The sequence below is a fragment of the Pinus tabuliformis genome, chromosome 9 (assembly GCF_031772625.1).
Source record: "Pinus tabuliformis cultivar Carrire ecotype Pingquan chromosome 9, CPIR1, whole genome shotgun sequence".
In the NCBI taxonomy this organism is placed as follows: Eukaryota; Viridiplantae; Streptophyta; class Pinopsida; order Pinales; family Pinaceae; genus Pinus; species Pinus tabuliformis.
This window is the reverse complement of record NC_142307.1, coordinates 899647534-899669165: the sequence shown is the minus strand read 5'-3', so window position 1 is coordinate 899669165 and position 21632 is coordinate 899647534.

Below are 21632 nucleotides of genomic sequence, written 5' to 3'. Positions count from 1 at the left end.
AAGCAAAATCACTCAAAAAGACCTCTGTTAACCCATGCTAAAAAATGGCAGAAAGTTACTAGTCTAAAATCTAGAAATTCGAGAACTAGTGAGCTAGTAAATCTATCAAATGCCTAACCTAATCAAGTGAAAATGAAATAGGATAATTTTTTTTATTAACTAGATTGTTTTTGTGATCTAATTCAAGTGTAACTAACTCTATTGAAGCTCATTAGCATGCTCTAAAAAATAGCAGAAATTTATTGTTATTTGCCACAAAGGAGTTCCAGAAATCTAGATTTGGGAATAAGCAAGCTTATCCAAGTAGCTCAATGATTATTATGACCTTCCAAAGATTTTCCAAGGATGAAATGATGTTTTTTATCCTACAAAATAACTTACATCAACTATTTAACCCAATCCTACAACAAGAAATCATTAATACTAAATGCAGAAATAGAAAGAAACAAGAACAAGAGATGCATGTGAATAAGAAGTGAAAATAAGAAAAGAAAATAATACAAAAGGTCTCTAAGGCTCCTGGGATGGCAAATCCCAAGGAAAAATCAGAATCCTATGAAGGAGACCAAGATTTAGAAGCTGAACATGATACCAATCTTCATTATTTTCATCAATACAATTACATCCCTGCAAGAAATGACAATGGGGCTGCAAAAATACGAGTTCTCTCCATAAGAATACTAATAAAAATCCACCCCTATAGGAAAATTCGACTTGGTACTTATACAAAATGATTAGGAATAATTCCCCATGAAAGAAGGAAGTTTTCCCCACCAAAATCCCTTGATTAGTGGATCTAGTTCTCAATACTAGAAATATGCATTAAATGGCAGGTAACACATTCCTAGACTTTCTAAATCATTAAATATCCATAATCTGTGCCAATTCCATAATATCTTGTTGATTTATTATTTAATATTGATCCTCCTATAGTAGGGATCAAGTCCCTAAATTATATCCTCCTCCAAATATTCATAATCTACCCAATATTCTCACAATATTCCACAAAAATAAATAATATTAGGCACAAATATGCAATTATCCATAAACCTTCCTAATGAACTGATCTGAAATGGAGCAAATTAGTAATTTTGTGCTAATTCCCAATTCAAAATAAAACCCAAGATGCTTCTCATTTTCTTATCTAGTGCTTAAGTATTCAATATTTTTGCTTAATTAACAGACTCCCATAAGAGTTTCTTATGTAAATGTTCGAAACAATTTAACATAAAACATATGTTGAACATCAGCAAAATATCAACAAAGAACATTAAAATACAATGCACAACAAGAACATGATAAAGGATTTCACCCCTCAAGGCTATGTCTCCTTGGTCCAGCTTCCAATGGCTTGGGCCTCTATATTATGCTCAAATTACAACAAAAGTGTGTTTACTATGCTCAAATTCCTCTGAAACCTATCTCCATGAGTTCAGAATTCCCAAAACTACTAGAATTGACTCTTTTTGCATCCAATTTGGATAAGAACTGAAGAAGTTATGACTTCTCCCAGTTCTTCCACTATTCGTTCCACAAAATGCTCCAAATCTGACCAAAAACCACATTTCTGCTCCAAAATCTGCTGACGGAGCGAGAAATTCACCACACCATGGGCCATAACCTATTGGTCGTATCGTAAATCGCAATCGATGAGTTTTTGCAGGCGGAAGGTCTTGTTAACACAACAAAACATTGTGATTGTGATATCGGAAGACCCAATGAGAGTATTAAACTTAACACATAAGTTATAGCATTTAGGAACCCAATTGAAAATCACAATCGGCATTTTCCATTGGCGGATACCAAAACCATACCACTATGGACCCAGCGGGATTATCAAACATAGTCCATAAAATATTGAGTTCAGAGCCCCATCGCAAATCGCAATCGGTGTTTTCCCTCAACATATTTTAAATTCCATACAACTACGATATTAATGGACTCTTCGGGCTATGAAATATAGTGTATAACATATCGCGTCTGGGGACAAATCGCAATCAGCAGAGTACCGTGGGTAACATATCGCAAATCGCAACCCAACCTGTTGGGGGCCGATTCTTAACCTACATCCTCTATTTTTCTCTGATATGGGACATGCGGGACCCAGTGACAACCTGCCACTCGGCACTTCCCCATTCGCTGGGACCTTTGCCATGTCATCCAATACTGCCACATGTCCATGTCAAACCTGAACTTTGACTTGCTCGAACTTTTGCATGTGAGCTCAAATTTAAGTGTCGTTCACATTGTTGGATTTAGAATGACGAGCTCCTCGATATGAAGTTGAGTTTGAAAAAATTCTGACACTTTGATTTTTGAGCATAAACTTGAGAACCTTATCACTCCTCCCCACTAGAAGCCTTTTGGACCTGAAAATATTATATTCAGTTATTGAACAGATGAGGGTATTGTTCCCTCACCTTACCCTCTTCAATCCATTTGGCCTTTGATGGATTTGTACCTTTGAAACCCACTCGAGAATAATCAACATTTCCCCTTTTTGATGACCTCGTTCTTTTGCCAAGCATGGTGTCTTGCTGAAGCTCATCAAGAAATTCTAGAGAAAAATCTTCAATTGATGGAATTTGTACACTTTCTCCTTGATCTTCAATCAAAGGAGGCTCATACAATCTCAAATTTTCAACATTAGCAATGGAATAAATTTTCATATATGAAGGCAAATCAAGTTTGAAAGCATTATTACCAATATTTTCTAGAATTTTAAATGGACCATAACGGATTGGTTTCAGCTTTTAACCTTCACCTTGAAGCCTTTCATTGCTAATGTAAATCCAAACTTCATCACCTACTTGAAACTGATGATCCGCATGATGCTTATCATGTCTTGCCTTATACTTGCCTTGACTCTTTTCTAGTTTTTCTTGAACTGTTTGGTGAATCAACTGAATTTGCTCAATGAATTTCTTTGCTTTATCTATGTCTCTATGTCCATCTACAGATACATCTTTCTCAAAGATGAAATCTGAAGGCGATTTAGGCAAATAACCAAGACATGCCTCAAAGGGTGAAGTTAGAGTAGAAGAGTGTTTTGCTCGGTTGTAAGCATGTTGAATATAATGCAATTGTTCATCCCACAACTTAGGATTTTTGCTACAATATCCTCTTAACAAATGAAATAATTGTCCTGTTAACCACTTTAGTTTGACCATCTATTTGCGGATGGAAGTTTGTACTTTTATTCAACTTGGTGCCCATCAAGTTCCATAAACTTGACCAAAAATTCCCAACAAATCCATAATCACGACCTCTCCACAACTACATACAAATAATCATGACATTTCCTTGATAAAGGAAGACCTACTACAAAATCCATAGAAACACTCTCCCATGGACGTGAAGGTACTGGAAGTGGTGTGTACAATCCTAGCTTCCTATTACCAGGTTTATTGACTACACACAATGAACAACCTCTGAAAAAATGTGACACACTTTCAAGCATATGAGGCCAGTAAAATTACCTTTGAAGATTTGCCACTGTTTTACTTACACCAAAATGTCCAACAATAAGAGAAGTGCGTGCTTCCCTTGTGACATTTACTCTCTCTCCTTGTGGAACACAAAGTTTTCCCAAATGATACAATAGATTATCATATACATGCTAGTCTAATTCCTCAACTTGGTGGCCTTGACTCAAGTTTGATTATACCTCTTGAAAGCCAAAACCATGTGCATATTGTTCAACATAACTTTCAAGAAAAATGTAATTATTCTTGAGTAAAATAGCTACATTAACAACCAGTCTAGAAAGCATATCAACAACTCTGTTATAAATACCTTTCTTGTACGTCATTACCAAGTGGAATTGCTTTAAGAATCTCATCCAATGAAAGTGCCCTGATTGCTGCAATTTTGTTTATGAATGCATATATTGAAAAGGCTGATGATCGGTGTGAATAATGGTTTCTTTTCCCATCAAATAATGCTTCAATCAATTCACACTTTGCACTAATGCGTAAATCACTTTATCATATGTAGGATAGTTAATAAAAACACCATTGAAAATCTCATAATGAAATGAAATGGGCTTACCATGTTGTAAAAGAACTGCACCCATGGCTTATTCACTTGCATCTGTTTGTATTTCAAAGTGTTGTTTCAAGTTCGGCAATGCTAAAACTGGGGTTGAACTGATATCTTGTTTTAAAGCATCAAATTATTTTTGTTGTTTTCCTCCCCGCTGGAAGACAACCTTCACACTAGTCAAAGAATGTAGTGGAGCTACTATCGAAGAGAAATTGGCAATGAAATTCCTCCAATACTATGCTGCTCCCAGAAAACTCCTTAATTTTTTGACTGATTTGGGTATTGGCCAATTCACAATGATCGAAACTTTAGAGGGGTCAATATTCAACTCACCTCCTCCAACTATGTGGCCCAAATATACTAAGGAAGTTTTCCAAAATTCACATTTAGACATCTTCATAAATAAATGTTCTCTTTTCAAGGCATCCAACACTTTCCTCACATGCTTGACATGCTCTTCTTGTGATTTGTTGAATATCAAAATTTCATCTAAATAGAAAATTACAAACTCATCAAGAAAGGATCTTAAAACATCATTCATAACTCTCATGAATGTAGCTGGAGTGTTGCAAAGACTGAAAGGCATAACCAACGACTCAAACAATCCCTGTTTGGTTTTAAAAGAGGTCTTCCAAATATCCTCCTCAGCTATTCTAACTTGATGATATCCACTTCTCAAGTCTAATTTAGTTAAATATTTTTCATTCTTCCACTAATCTAGCAAATCATCTATTCTGGGCAGTGGGTATTGATTCTTTATGGTAATTTTATTCAAAGCTCGATAATCTACACACATGCACCAGGTTCCATCTTTCTTGGGTACCAAAACAATTGGTGAACCACATGGCGAAGTAGAGGGATGAATTACACCTTTATCTAACAATTCCTGGACTTGCTTCTTAATTTCTAAACTTTCCAAAATTGACATTCGATACATACCAATGTTTGGGAGCTGACAGTCTTGCTATAGCTGAATTTCATGCTGAATTCCACTTTTTGGTGGCAATCCTTTGGTTCTTGAAACATGTATCCATATTGATTAACCACATCAACCAATTCAACTTTCAGGTTCATGTCATAGCCTGCAAAGGATTCATGCTCCGTGTCATTCTTCTGCTTCATCATGAGCATGAGATTCTTGCTGGAATTGACCATTCACTTCATTTTCCCTGCGCTTGCCAAAGACATATTAATCTTTCTGCGATGGGCTCTCACAATATACTCCACTCCATCTTTGAAAAAATGATATTTGCTCTCAAATCTATGGAAAACGGTTTTCCTATCATACAAATACGGGCTTCCCAACACAATTCCAAAAATATCCAGTGGCACTACATCTAATTCAACTTCATCAATGAAATTGGCAGTAATTGCAAACCTGAAAACGCATTTCCTTGTGACCTGTAGATTTGCATCCTTAGTTATCCAACCCAATGGATACGGTTTATGATGAGGCACAGTTTCCATATTCAACTTTTTGACCAAGTTTGTAGAAATTAAATTTTCTTGGGATCCACTATTAAACAATGTATCAATTTTGGTGTGTTTGGAAATAACTTCGATATGGAACAACTCAATTATGTTTTCCTCATTTGAAGTGTCATTGGAGTTATTTGTTTCACTAGTGCTTGCCACGACTTCCTCTTTGCTTGTCTTTGCCACGACTTTCCCTTTAGTGATTGTGGATACAATCCTCGTTTCATCACCTAAGTCAGAACCCAAGTCTTGTTGTGCTGTTGCATTTGTCTTCTATTTCCCTTTATTTTTAGATTTCTTCAATCGTAATTCTGGATGAAGCTTCCAGCAATGCGCTTCATCATGGCCCACTTTGGAACAATTCTTGCACACAAGTTTCTCCCCTTGTTTCTTAACAAAAGCATTTTTCTCCTGCTTTCATTTTAATTTCTTCCCTTTTTCACCACTCTGGAATGACTTCTTCTTACCTTCTTGTACATTTTTCCCTCTTACTTCGAGGTGTGTAGCTTGAACACATACCTCATCAAGATTCGTGGGACTAAACATAAGAATGGTATGTCAAAGATAGATGTGCAACCCTCCTATGTATTTTAGCAAGGTATCTTGTGACAATAAGTCTACTCCTAACATAAGAGCTCTTCTCCTAAACTCTTGAGTATAATCTTGCACATTTTTACCTTTCAATTATCTGAAATTTTTCCAATTCATGATAGATTTTTGCATACGAGCTAAAGGGTAGAACTGTATTTTTATAGCAGCAATGAAATCAGACCAAGTAATAGAGATCTTACCATTTTTTTGATCTCATCTTGAGTCCTTGATTCCCACCAAATGAGTGTTGCACCCTCCATTCTCAATGAAGCCAACTGAATTTTGATATCATCCTCTTAAAGGTTCTGAATTTTACAATACACCTACAACTGACGAATCCAGTTATCCAGCTTCTCTACATTCACTTCACCATTGTACATAGGCAACTCGAATGTAACAACAAGCTTTAGAAAAGGTGATTTACCAATCTCTTTTGAAGAATGATGATGAGTATGAGTAGCGGTGGCATTAGAGGAAGAGTGTGAAGATGATTTCAAAGAAGAAGATGAAGAATACGGTGGAGATGGTGGAGGCATGTCTCCTTTCCCATTACCTCATTTTCCATTACCTCCTCCTGAAGTGCCTTCTTCTTTGGGAGGATTGGAGCTTTCTCCTTGCAATCTGTTATTCCTCTCTTCATTGAGGACCTTCACCATCTCTGTCATATCAAAGAAATCCTTTCTTAAGGTCTTCTCATCTTCTGTCATGTTTGTAGGTTCTCCTTCCTTAAACATGGACTCTAAAAACTCAACTGCAACTTCTGCAACTTGAGGATGTACAGGTGTAGAAGACTTTGGCAACCTTTCTCTTCTTCCCCTTGACCCAATTTTAGGGCTTTCAACCATCCTCCCTTCTCCTCTTTTGAGTTTAACCTTGTAAGCATTACATAAACTTGAAAACAATTAAATCCTTCTTTCACAAAGCAAATATAGTAAGAAAAAACTAGTGCTCTGATACCAACTTGATCTAAAATGGAGCAGATTAGTAATGTTGTGCTAATTCCCCATTCAGAATAAAACCTAAGATGCTTATCATTTTCTTATCAAGTGCTTAAGGATTCAATATTTTTGCTTAATTAACTGATTCCCGTGAGAGTTTCTTATGTAAATGTTAGAAACAATTTAACATAAAACATATGTTGAACAACAGCAAAATATCAGTAAATAACATTAAAATACAACACACAACAAGCACATGATAAAGGAGTTCACCCCTCCTGGACTACGTCTCCTTGGTCAAGCTTCTAATGGCTTGGGCCTCTCTATTATGCTCAAATTACAACAAAAGTGTGTTTACCATGCTCAAATGCCTCTGAAACATGTCTCCATGAGTTCAAAATCCCTAAAACTTCTAGAATTGATTCTTTTTGCATCCAATTTGGATAATAATTGAAGAAGTTATGAATTCTCCCAGTTCTTCCACTATTCGTTCCAAAAAATTCTCCAAATCCAACCAAAAACCACATTTCCGCTCCAAAATCCATTGACGAAGCAAGAAATTTGCCACACCATGGGCCATAACCTGTTGGTCATATCGCAAATCGCAATCGACAAGTGTTTATGGGTGGAAGGTCTTGTTAACGTAGCAAAACATTGTGATTGCGATATCGGTGGACCCAATGGGAGTATTAAACTTAACACATAAGTTATCACATCTGGGAACCCAATCGCATATTACAATCGGCGTTTTCCATTGGCGGGTACCAAAGCCCTACCACTGCAGACCCACCGGGATTATCAAACATAGTCCATATAATATTAGGTCTGGAGCCCCATCACAAATCACAATCGGGTTTTCCATCAACAAATTTTAAAGTCCATACAACTGCGATATCAATGGACCCACCGAGATATGAAATATAGTGTATACCATATCGCGTCCAGGGAGAAATCACAATCAGCGAAGTACCGGGGCTAACATATCGCAAATCACAACCCAACATACCTTGGGCCGATTCTTAACCTGCATCCTCTGTTTTTCCCTGATATGCGACATGCGAGAGCAAGTGGCAACCTACCACTTGGCACTTACCCATTCGCTGGGACCTTTGCCATGTCATCCAATCCTATCACGTCTCCAACTCAAACCTGAACTTTGACTTTCTCTAACTTCTGCATATGAGCTCGGATCTCAGTGTCGTTCATACTATTGGATTTAGAACGACGAGCTCTTCAATCTGAAGCTAAGTTTGACAAAATTCTGACACTTTGATTTTTGAGAATAAACTTGAGCACCTAGTCATGAACATATTAAAGTTAAAAATACATTATCTAATGCAAAAGAGAGGTTTAATGTGTTGAAGGATAGGTCCGATGGGCATTAATTTATGTCTAATTTAGAGGCCCATTAACCCTGCGATTTCACCTCAGAGTGAATCGCATCCTCTGCAGATGAGAATTAGGCCTGTGCGAGCCAAAAACCAAGATAGAACAGTGTCTCATCATTGTGTCTAAATGAGGTAGAGGTCCCTTGTATTTATAGCCTTCCAAGGTGGTCCACTTTACTTTAGGACTGACCTTGAAAAATGTGCACATGTGGGATTTTCTTCATAAGTAAACTTTCCCTTATCCGATTTGAGTGATCTTTAGGTCGATTTTGGTCCTCTCTAAAATAGGAATTAAATGAAATCATTATATCCAATAGGTGATATTTTCAAAGTGGAATTTTACCACAATTTCATATTTTAATAAATCTAGGGTGTTATCTCACTTAGCAATCCCCAGTTCCGTCAGACACACAGTTGGAGCTCCTTCCTAGTCCAACTGGTTAAAATGACATTTGTACAGTTAGTAGTAGTAGTAATATAAGTACTAGTGTAGCAAACAGTCCTTGTGCATATGATTTTTGGACATTGTATTTTTATGATTCATAACAAAGAAGCACTTTGGAGCTAGTTGTGTTGTAGTAGACCTGTGACAAAGAACATCTGATCTCGAGTCACTTTGAATTCGAGTGCACGAACAACACTACATAATATGAAGCACTCATATTGAGTTTTCAAATAGCCATCAACGTCAATGTTGTGATTTTCAAAGCAGTATGTGAGCAAAAAATTGTCGTATGACAGGTACGTGATACTATACATTGTGTGTCACCTCATCTGAAAAGTTATTAATAAGAGGTATGGAATTTGATTTCACATTTCCAAGATTTTAACATTGGAAAATGTTATTGCTAGGGTATCACCGCTTAGGGATGGTTTTTTCTGTAGAAATTCTTTATAAACCATTTGTCCCTAATAATATTACTAATTTACATGTTTTCAATGATGACCAATAGATACTGCACTTTATGGCAAATGTGGATGTATTCAAAGATGTAGCTATCAACGAAGATGAGCATGAGAAATCATTGCAGGATGAATCCTGCGTAAGAAAAGATAATCTCATGTCAAAAGGTGTGGTATCATTGGAAAGGTAGTATGATTTGAAGAATCACTTCTGAGGACCAGTCAATGTGAAAACCCATAGCTCAACATTGTCACACAAGCAAATAAATCTGGGAACAAAAAAGGATCTGAAGTATGTCAATCTTGGTACTTGTTGCACACCACAAGAGTGAGAGGCTTTCATCCGCTTATTCAGGTAGTACTTAGAGGTATTCGCATGGACCTACGATGAGCACAAAACTCAAGACACATGACTAATCCAACATGTTATTCCAATTAAATAAGGGGCCAAGTCGGTTAAAAAAAAATTGTGGAAGGTACATCCGACGCTTGAGGCCCTTATTCATAAAGAGTTAAGAAAGTTTTTGGATGCTTAGATCATATACAAAGTGTGACATTCTACCTGGGTATCAAAATTGGTCCCAGTAAGAAAGAAATCATGGGAAATCCGCTTGTGCATTGGTTTCCGCAACTTGAACCATGCCTCAAACAAAGAAAATTACCCTATGTCTTCTATCGAACAGATACTGCAAAATGTATTGGGGTCATATATTTTTTCTTTGTTGGATGGGTATTCCAGTTGTAACCAAGTTCTAGTCTCAGATCTTGACAGACTAAAGACAAATTTCCACACAAAGTGGGGTACACTCGCATTTAAAATAATGTCATTTGGGTTGATCAACATTGGTGCAACATTTCAACATGCCATGGACATCACATTTCATGGACTGATCAAACACAGTGTAGTGGTCTATCTTGATGATGTCACGGTATTTTCAAAGAAGATGTCCAACCACATACACCACTTGAAGAAAAATTTTGAGTGATGTCGCAAATATGGGATATATCTTAATCCCAAAAAGAGTATTTTTGCAGTGCCTAAGGGGAACCTCTTGGGCCATATCATTGCCAAAATTGGGATTAAAGTAGACCCAGAGGGACAAATAAATTAAGCAAATTTATTTCCGTGTGAACAAAAAGGTTATGCAGTCCTTCCTAGGGAAAATAAAATTTATCTATGATTACGCTCAGACCGTGAAGCCTATATAGGAGATGATCAAGGAAGATGCAATATACAAATGGGATAAGAGGGAAAGAAATGCATTCTCCTGTATTAAGAAATCCAATGCAAAAGCACCTACTTTTTACAACCCATATTTCAATATAAATTTCTTTCTCTACACTTTCGCTTCTGACACTTCTCTCACCACTATGTTGACACAAAAGGATGATCAAAACAATGAGAGCCAAATATATTTCATGAGCGCTAGCCTCCAGGGACCTGAACTTAACTATCCCTCCATTGAAAAACAATCTTTTGCAGTATACAAGGTAGTGGAGCATTTCTAACCCTATCTCTTGAAAAATCAATGCGTCATTTTTGTTTTGCACCCATCAGTGATATCATTGTTCATTTAGCAAGCGTTGGGTGAAAGAAGAGAAAATTGGATGACTAGGTTACAAGAGTACGACGTGGATTTCAAACCAATTAACACAATCAAGGGACATGGGCTTTGTTGGTTAGCAATAGAAGCATTAGATGCAAAAGAAGAAGATCATTTCAAATGGGATTAGGAGATTGAAATGTACAATGTCGAGCGAGCCTCCCCCACTACCATCTCAAACTCTTGTTATGCAAATGTGTGCCAATACCTTGATCACGACATTGTGCCCTCCCATTTATTTGAATGTAATAAGAGGGCACTCAGGCCTAAAGAATTATCTTATCAGTTGGTGTATGGGATGCTTTTCAGAAAGCATTATAATAGAGTATTGATCAGGTGCCAAGAAGTGCATGATTCAGAGAAAATATTGTGTGATCTCCACAACGGACCAGCCGGGGGACACTTTGTGGGTAACACAACAATGCATAAGATTATGTGGGCTAGTTTCTACTGGCCTATATTATTCAAAGATGCTCATGCTTATGCCTTCAAGTGTCTGGTCTGTCAAAGGTGCGCTGGCAGAAACAAGAATCAAGTTGCCCCATTGCAGCCTATCGGAGTGGAAGAACCTTTACAACAATGGGGCTTGGATGTCATTGGAGAAATATTCCTACATTCATCAAAGCAACACTGCTATATTCTCAATGCTACATAATAATTTAAATGGTGGACCAAAGTAGTTCCATTCAAATAGATGAATGATTAGGAAGTCATCAAATTCCTTAGGCAGAATATCATTTACAGGTTCGGAATTCCAACTTCGCTTGTTTTTGATAATGAAAAATATTTTTCATCATTAAAATTAAATGATTTTGCATTATAAAATGGAATTTCATTTAAACATTAAGATAATTACTATCCGTAGGGGAATGGTTTTGCTGAATCCACAAATAAGAACCTTATCGGTATCATAAAAAAGACCATCTTCTCAGAACAAAGGAACTGGCACTTTGTTTTGGTAAATTCCTTATGGGCTGACCAAGTCATGCCAAAGCCCTCTCTGAACACCTCTCCTTACTTCCTAGTGTATGGAAAATAAGCCATCCTTCCTCCTAACATCTACTTTCCTACTCTCCAACTTTCACAAGAATCCCAAGGAAAGCCATGTCTATTAGTCTAGCGTAGGATGGATACCCTTCACAAGCTACAAGAAGAAAGGTTGAAAGCAAAAGAAAAATTTTCCCTTCACTAGATTCGTATCAAGAGGTGGTTTGACCAAAAGTCTACAGGGAAGAATAATGTTAGTGTGGGTGACTTAGTCTTGAAGTGGGACAAAGCCCACGAGGAAAAAGGAAAACACACTAAGATTTAATCCCTGTGGATTGGACCGTTCAATGTTCATGAAAAGCTTGGCCAACACACATATCATCTACAATCACTAGACAGGAAGATTGAATCTCTCCCCGTTAATGGCCAAGATTTAAAGCACCATTTTCAATGATGATCTGAGGATGTGCCCTACACTATGTACATGGTATTTTCTTGTTTTCTTGATTTTGTTTTCAATTTTTTTCATGTAAATAAATGTTGTGTGTCAACATGTTGTCCGACTTCTTTGTGTGTGGTTGAATTAAAAGAGAGCCTTGTGACACTTCAACATTTGGCCAACCTTCATTCCATCTTCGTTATGTTGGTTATATATTTTGGCCGATGAAGTTCCAACCGAAAATTCGATCCATCCATGAGGAGGTTTTTGGTTAAACCATGAACCTGTGTCTATTCAGGAAACCTCATGTCCATACTCAATTTTTATGTTCTATTGTTTTCATGCCTATCCAATTAATAGAAGAGGAGAAGAGGAAAATATAAACGAGCAAACCTAAATCTGAGATCTCTATATGATTCTCTTAAGGAACAACCTCTACTGCTCTCAATAAGTCGAGATCCTTCTTCCACCCATAAAATGAATAAGTGCCAATGCATAGTCCTATAAAATAAATAAATAAATGTGAAAGAAGAGAAAGGCTTCCTTTGCAGAGAGGTGAAGCAAGAAACTCTGTTAAGGTATTGTCCAGGCTCACTGGTAGTGAGGCAATGTTTGTGTTCCTGTAGTGACTCCACCGCAGTATTGTCCAAGCTTACTAGCAATGGAGAAACACCAAAGATGAAAAAACATACTCTGAAAATATTAAGCTCGCGAACTTCACTACCCTTCCCAACTTGAAACATTACGATATCACTAAATTTTATGATGTGTTCAACCGAGAAAGGTATGAATGGGAGCATGTTTATTCTCGGGGTAAGTGGGGAGACCAAAGTATTCTACACGATGAATCAATACTCCCTGAAGAAACAAGACTCTGCACAAAAGATTTATCCAAGGCAGAGCAGCTGGAATTCTACCAATGTGTTGCCAAGTGGTCTCGCTACTACAATACCCTCCAAAATATTTTCCTTGGTCTTGTACATTGTCTTCGCAAACACTGAAACTCATTATGTGTGTTTTCTTGAGTTTTGTTCCCTTTTGCAAGAAAGTAAAAATGTTGTATTTTCACATGTTAGCCATCACACAATGTGTTTAAGAAGGTTCTGGTGGTTTCAAGAGATCATATTTGTGTAAATGAGTTGTTATAACCATGTAAACATCCATTGCACTCATTTCGAAAGTTTCAAGCATTGTTGCACAACTGTCGTCACGGTTGTCGCAAAGTGTATCTTTGGTGACACACTTATTATAGCTTATCATATAGTTGTCACACTAAGGGAAATGAATTATTTATGTGTCTTGGATGATCTATGTTGTTGTGTCATCAATTATTCTAAGTTTGTGATCGTAGTCGAAGTTGTATCACTACTCACATCAGTCTCACTGGTCTCGCACATAGCCATTTTCTGAAAAGATTCCCGACTAAGAAACCTAGCTTCACCCGACCTCCCTAGAATGCTCATTACGTAGTCTCAGTCCTCTAGCTTTGACCTTACCTCTTGACATTGCACAATGCGTAGTTCCTGCCTCCCAGGGTTGCTGCACTACGTAGTTCTAGTGCCCAAGCCCTGACCCTAGCTCCCAGAATTGCACAAAATATCTGCCCAACTTGGCCTCAACTACACATTGTGTAGTCTCTGGCCTCAAGATCATCCCTTGAGCCCCTGAGCTATGTAATTTCACAATGGCCAACCTCCTTTGTCTCCCATAACTACACATTATGCTCATCTAGTGCCCATACCCTTAGCCTATCACCCTGACTCCCATAATTGCGTAGTTTTCTTCCTCATCCTAGTGTGGAGTGCGCACTACGTAGTCTCAGGGCTCAAGGTTCACCCCTAAATACTTGAACTACGTAACAACACAGTCACTGAGGCCCTCTCCCATCTTGTTCCCTAGTCCCGGCTCAATGAATGGATTAATATGCATTATCTTAGACTGGCGGTTTTTCAGGCTAATATCATCTCGTCATGAGTGAATTACATATACAAGTACCTTATCATAACATGGCGAGATGATGAAGAAGGAGATGAAGGATGGAAACATGTTGAAAGACATATTTGTAGTTGAACATGTAAGCTGATCAACTAAGAGAAAGAAAAGGGAAACTAATTTGCAATCACAACTCAAGACTTGAGATCAATGAAGATTCCTTATAATCAATGATTTAGACTTATGAAGGAACGCAACAAAATATAGATGTACACATAAAATCAGAGATGCAGCAGAAATAAAACTTCATTTCATTCATATAAAAGAACTTAAATATGCTTACATACAGAGATGGAAATAAACTAGCTCGGGCGATGGTAGCTTATCTCTGAGAAGAGATGTGGTAGATGCATGCCTTTGAATTGTGATACAATGAGGCTCAAGGACCTTTTTATTATTGAACAAAAAGGTAAAACCCTAACCCCAAGAGATGGAACACTAAGAGTTTGTGGGCCCCGTTGGGGTTAGTTGGGCAGCCAACTTCCCAAGGTCATAACTTGTCCATATTATCTCCATTTGGCGCGTACGATGCCTCATTGGAAATATCTCTCTAATTACTATATGATTTTGAGTATGCCCTTTCCTATGGCTATGGGCCTACTGCAGACCTCAAAAAAAGGTCGTTTAGGGGATAAAAAATGCTCTGGAAGTTCAGGACCCAAAAAAGTGCTAAAAATAGTAAATGTTGCTATAAACAAGGAAACTAATGAAACCAACTGGAGGTATAGGAGGAATAGGTGAGTAGCCACCAATATCCACCTAGATTAGTCCTCCCTCCTTACGAATAAATGGGACCCATTGCATGCATAGCCTCCGTGAGGTGAGGAAATTTCTATTGTCCTGGTCCCTGGTGAACCACTTGCCCTGGTGAAGGAGTTGGCCTGCTTTGACAAAACAATATAGATGGATCCTCTGTTGGTGAGTGTTCTTAATGTACATGTCCATGATCTAATCAGTTGTGGCTTGTTCCATGTAGTCTAGGTTTAACTCTGTTGGTGTGAGTTGTTCTGCAATGTCGGATGTGTCTAGCAATGGTAGAAATTATGGTCAAAGGCAGTCCACATTGAATAATGGGTGCAAGCCAAGGAATGGTGGAATGGTGAGCTTGAAGGATTTGTATTTTATAGCCTTGGTGATGGTGTATGGACCACATCAGAGTGGGTGAGGCTTGTGGTGGGGCCTAGAAAGGCGTTACTTCTACAGATATGGCCAAACTTTGTCACCCACCTGGAACTTGTGTGGCACCTGATGTTGATCATGTCGTTGCTTGTACTTAGCATTGCCTCCATCCAATATTTCATGGAACTTCTAGAGGATGTGCTGAATGCACTCAATGAATTTGTTAGCCCTATCATCTTTGGACTGGACATGAGCTAAATCCTCCTGAGTAGCCACAAAAGGTATGGCCACATCAATGGGACATAGTGGTTGGAATCCTAATCCACCTGAAAGGGGTTGTGGCCAGTTGAGCTATGGAGATCTTTGTTGTAGTTGTGCTAGACATAGGTGAGGCTTTCATCCCATGTGTGTGGATTCTTTGAGTTGTACATGTGCAGAATGTGTAGGATCATTCTATTGACGACCTCTATTTGGCCATTAGTTTGGGGTGGAAAGTCGTGGACTTAGTGAGCTTGGTACCCAAGATCGACCAGAGACTTAACAAAAATGTACTTAGGAACATGTTATCCCAATTTGAGATAATGGACTGTGGGATCCAAAAGTTTACCCACACTCATTCAAAGAAGAAACTAGTAGTGGCTTCTGCCGTGATACTCTTCTTGCAGGCCGCCAGAATGGACATCTTAGAGAATCTATCGACGAACACAAAAACACAGTCATTTCCATGCTTAGAATAAGGAAGGTCCAACAAGTAATCCATGGAGATGGATTCCCAAGGTCAACTAGGAGTAGGTAGAGAAGTATATAGGCCTTCATTCTTGATGGTTAGTTTGGAAACAGCATAGGCAGTGCAAGATCTGATGTACTTCCCAACATCCTATTGAAGGTTCGTCCAATAAAAATACTTTTGTAGCACTGCCGCTATTTTCTCTACCCCGAAGTGTCCAACGACCCAACTATAGTGAGCCTCCCAAATCATCTTGGCATGCTCACTTGAAGTAACATAGAGGTGTCCCAAGTGGTATAACAATGCATCCTGGATGTGAAATTTGGAACTTGCTTGCCTTCCATGAGCATCTGTATGTGTTGCAAATTCTAGATTGCTTTGGTAAATATGCAGCCACCCCACAATCTCGTGCCCATAAGAGTTGAGCACAATGGTCAGCACCATGAATGGCAGTTGGCTGAGGCATTTTGCAACATTGTTGGTGCTTCTCTTCTTCTACTTAATTTTCAAATAGAACTATCGCAGGTATGTGGACCATTTCTGATGGTGATCATTCAGCAACTTCCCTTGTGTCTATATGAACTGCAAGGGTTCGTGGTCTATGTGGATGAACATTCCCTTTCCCATAATGTAATGCTTCCATTATTAGCAAGCCTGCATAATGGAATAGATCTGTTTGTCATAGGTTGGATACTTTTGTACTGTGTCTGAAAGTGTCTCACTATGATATGCCACCGGATGCCCCTTCTGAGTAAGAACAACTTCAATATAATAGTTGGATGCATCTGTCTCAATCTCAAATGGTTGATGTAGGTCTAGTAATGTGAGCACTAGTGCATAGTAGAGGCGATGCTTCAACTCGGAAAATGCCCTTTGTTGGGACTTAGACCAAAAGAACTTTTCTTTCGATACTCCCTTGGTGACTTGAATCAAAGGCCAAGTGATATGAGAGAAACCAAACACGAACCTGCAGTAGAAGTTGGCAAGACCCAGAAAGCTATAGAGATCTATTAGAGTGGTTGGGGCTGGCCAATCTTGAATGAATAATATCTTTGTTGGGTCCACATGAACACCCCGCTAATCAATTATGTATCCGAAATATTGAACCTGGGTCATACCAAGAGTGCATTTCTCCAAATTGGCACACAAGTTGTGTTTTCGCAGGGTTTGGAGGACCTATCGAATATGGTGGAGGTGTTCTTCCCAAATCTGGATGAAGATCAGAATTTCATCCAAATACACCACAACAAATGAGTTGGTGAAGGGTCACAATATGTCGTTCATCAACCTCATGAATTTTGTGGTGGAATTCGTCAACCCAAAAGGCATGACCAGTCATTTGAAAAGTCCCTCCTTAGATTTGAAGGCATTCTTCCACACATTGGATAGTTCGATCGGTACCCGGTGATAACTGAACTTCAAGTCAATCTTTCTCAAATATTTGGACCCTTTGAGCTACTCCAGAAGGTCATGAATCCATGCGATTGGATACCTATTCTCGACAGTGATCTTGCTCGACACTCGATAGTCAATACAGAGTCTCCAGGTCCCATCCTTCTTCTGTACAAACACAATAAGGCTCCCACGGGGTGACGAACTTGGACGAATGTGCCCTCTCTACAACATCTCCTAAATCTTCCTCTTGATTTCATCATTCTCCATAACAGAGCATCGATATATCGGTCCATTGGGTAGCGGTGTGCCCGAGGTCAGATCGATGGAGTGCTTGACCTAACAGTGTAGAGGTACCTATATGGGTGAGGTGAAGATGTCCATGTACTCCTCCACAACCTCGTCCATCTTCTAATGCCATGCGAAGAAGCACTATCTAGAGGCCATGGCCGCAATATTCTTATTTCCCTGAGGGTGAATCATAAGGAAAACAAATTTCCTGGTATAGGAAATGATCTAACTGCATTTCTTCACAGTGATCAAATAAATGGAGGTAGGGTATGATACCTCCAGTATCATGTACAACTTATTATCCAAAGTAATAATAACAATGTGAGGCCTAGACTCATACACAACATGTCGCTTCCACAAGTATGGTTGGACTAATATAAATCAAAACTTCAAGAGGAGAAACATCACACAATACCTCATCTGTGAAGGGATTGATGTTGTAGGGAAGGCGAAACTGTTGGCTGACATGAATATCTCTCCCTTAGTGAGGCAACTTGATGGTGTATAGATGTAGGTGTGGTGTAGTTGGTAGGCCCAATCACTTCATGACCTCTTCTGAAATGAGGTTCTTTTGGCTCTCTCTATCGAGAAAGAAATGTAGCATAGAACCGTTCACCCACATCTGTGAGTGGCAGAGTCGCTCCCCCTCCTCTAGATCTTCAGGCTCATCCTTCTAGATCTTGGTGGTGGCAAAGGTGGCACTAGTCTCTGCATCGATAATCTACTTCCCTTTGTCATTCCCCTTGTCATGTTCTGAGTCAGAGTTGGAACATGCATCTGATTCGTAAGCCTTAAGCTCAAACACGAGTGATTGCTTGGCTTGGAACTCACTTGTGTTCTGAGTGGGGCTCTTATGGTACTCATATCGTTTCCCTGTGTCCTTCTTTATCTTCATGGTGTTGTTCTTTTCTTGCAGCTTCAATAGGTTGTCTTAGGTCGCACCGCATTTTCTTTTTCCTTTGTTCTATAGTTTGGGGGAACATTTCCCTTGCTTTATATTCGCATATCCAAATTCTTGCTTCTTCTGTTTAAATTTCTACTCGATCTTGACAACATATCGATAAGTGGTGCTAAGCAAGGAGATGTCCAGGAACTCCATCTCATCCTATATGTACTTTTGTAGATATTTGTTGTACTTGAGTACCAAATGTTGCTTAGAATCCTTGATACCTAGCTTCGTGCGAAGGGTATGGAAAACATTTGTGAACTCTGGCACATCTTGGTCCCTTCCCTGCCACAGTGTTGTCCACTTTCTGTATTTATCTTCATAGCTCCTGACAAGGTAATATTTTACCTTGATGGCTTCTTGGAAAGAATTCCAAGTGGGTGCATCTGAAAACAATGAGGAATCCCTCTCATCCTTTTGTTCACAGTAGGTTTACCATCAGTCCTTGACATGTGGGGCGAATTTGAGGAGTGGCAAAGTAATCTTTCCCTGATTGGAAAAGTCATGAACTAAAAAATATCCTTCCAACAAATTTAACCATCTATCTATGGCGTCTTCATCTATATGGCCTTCAAATATGGGAATGTCAAAGTTAACTTGTACCTTAAAAGGATTGGCGACTCTAGAGTGGTTATTGGATGAAGATGTGTCACTTGTGGGTAGCCGCCAAAGGATCTGGGCAGAGTTATCCATCATCACATTCCTTTCTTGCTCGAGGGCTTCCTCAAGAAATATTTTAAAAGGATCTCCTACCCCCTCTTTTTTCTTTTCTTCTTCCATGCGAGGTCGTCAGGATTTGCGAGGTTGGTCTTGCAAAGGTTCAACCAGTTCAAGCCCTAACTCCTTATACCTTGACCTCGTTGGGGACATGCAAAGACAAACAGAGAAAGAGAAAATAGCTTTGATACCACTAATCCAAACTTATGCAGGAACACAAAAAATAAATATATACACATAAAAATAAATATGTAGCAGAAATAGAGCTCCATTTCATTAATATCAAATAACTGAAATATGCTTACATACAGAGATGGAAATAATGGTAGCTTATCTATGAGAAGAGATGTGGCGGCTAAATGATTTTGAACTATGTTACAATGAGGCTCAAGTGCCTTTTTATTATTGAATAACAAGGGAAAACCTAAAACCAAAACCCTAACCCCAGGAGATGGAACACTAAAAGTTTGTGGGCCCTGTTGGGGTTAGTTGGGCAGCCAACTTCTCGGGGTCATAACTTGGTCATATTATCTCTGTTTGGCATGTACGATACCTCGTTGGAAATATCTCTTTGAGTACTATAATATTTTCCATAGGCTCCTACCTATGGCTATGGGCCTACTACAGACCTCAAAAAAGTGTCGTTTAGGGGTCAAAATTGCTCTGGAAGTTCAATACCTAAAAAATTGCTAAAAATAGTAAATGATGCTATAAACAAGGAAACTAATGAAACCGACTGGAGGTCTAGGTGGAATAGGCAGGTGGCCACCAATATCCACTTGGATCAACCAAGCCATGTAGAGGTGGAAAGAAAAACATTCTTAAGTAGACACTCAACACACAAAAACAACAGTGGATTGGCATTGCCACATCATCAAGCAGTCCATGTCAGCAGTGTAATCTCATTCCATGTCATGAGTTTTCATATGCCACACCATTATGATGGATTATTTAATTCATGTTTCAAAAATGTATTGTAAAGTGAAACTCCAAAGGACATGTATGGAATACAAAGAGTCATGCAAAGTTGAAAAATCATAGAAGTCAAACAATCATGAGGGTAGATGAAGAGTCACAAGGAAGGTGAAGCATCACCTTCTCATTGTTATATATACACCCTCATTGTAAGAGGAAAATACTTTTCACCTTGGCTCCTCCCACAAGGCATTAGATAGATATGCTAGCTCTTTTGAGGAGCAAGGCATGTCTCCATCGCTCCACTATTGGAGCTAGTGATGTTCATTGTATACATGTGTCTTGGAACTTTTACTTAATATAAGAAGCCTTATGGGCCAACATGCTCTTCATGCATGGATTATGGATATTTGTAAGACTATTCTATGAATGTTTGTAATTCATGTTTGCTTTCATTTATGCTAAAGTATTTGAACTGTTTTGGTTATTTTGGTACTTATCATATTGAGAATGCATTGTAATTTCTATTATTGGTGTTGCATCCTCGTGGAATATTCTACTGGATATTAGACATAAATTTCTTGTTACATTCATTTCCATGACCTTCGCATCTCTGTGGACTATTACATTTGATGTTGTATGGATCCTTCTTGTTCACGTGTGTCTCTACTAGGGTGGTACTACTACCTATCTCTTAGAGGCTCACTTTTTCTCCCCTCTGCAGTGAAAGAAATTTGACACACATACGATCGAACACTCACCAGGAACACCCCTTTGCTTTTCAAAGGTGCATTTGCACTCCTCTCTCTCGCTAACAATTAGAGCCAAGGCATATCTTTAAGATAACTGACAACCAAACCATATTTTGGATGGGTCTCCTATCCCAAATGGTGTGAGTTCTAATTGGGACAACATATCGGGATACCCTTTGAATGTTAGCGGGTCTAGCACCGTCAACAGAGAGATAAAGGTAAAACATACTGTAACAAAAACAATGATTAATCATTAGTTTTTCCCAAATTAGTAGAAAAAAACACTAATTAACAAGATGTTTCACCAACGTATAAATATATATAACCAAAATAATTACATTAATGAACGTATGCCAATGATGAGTTTTTACCCCACCTAATTCACCTTTCTTTGTTAGGATATTCTTATGT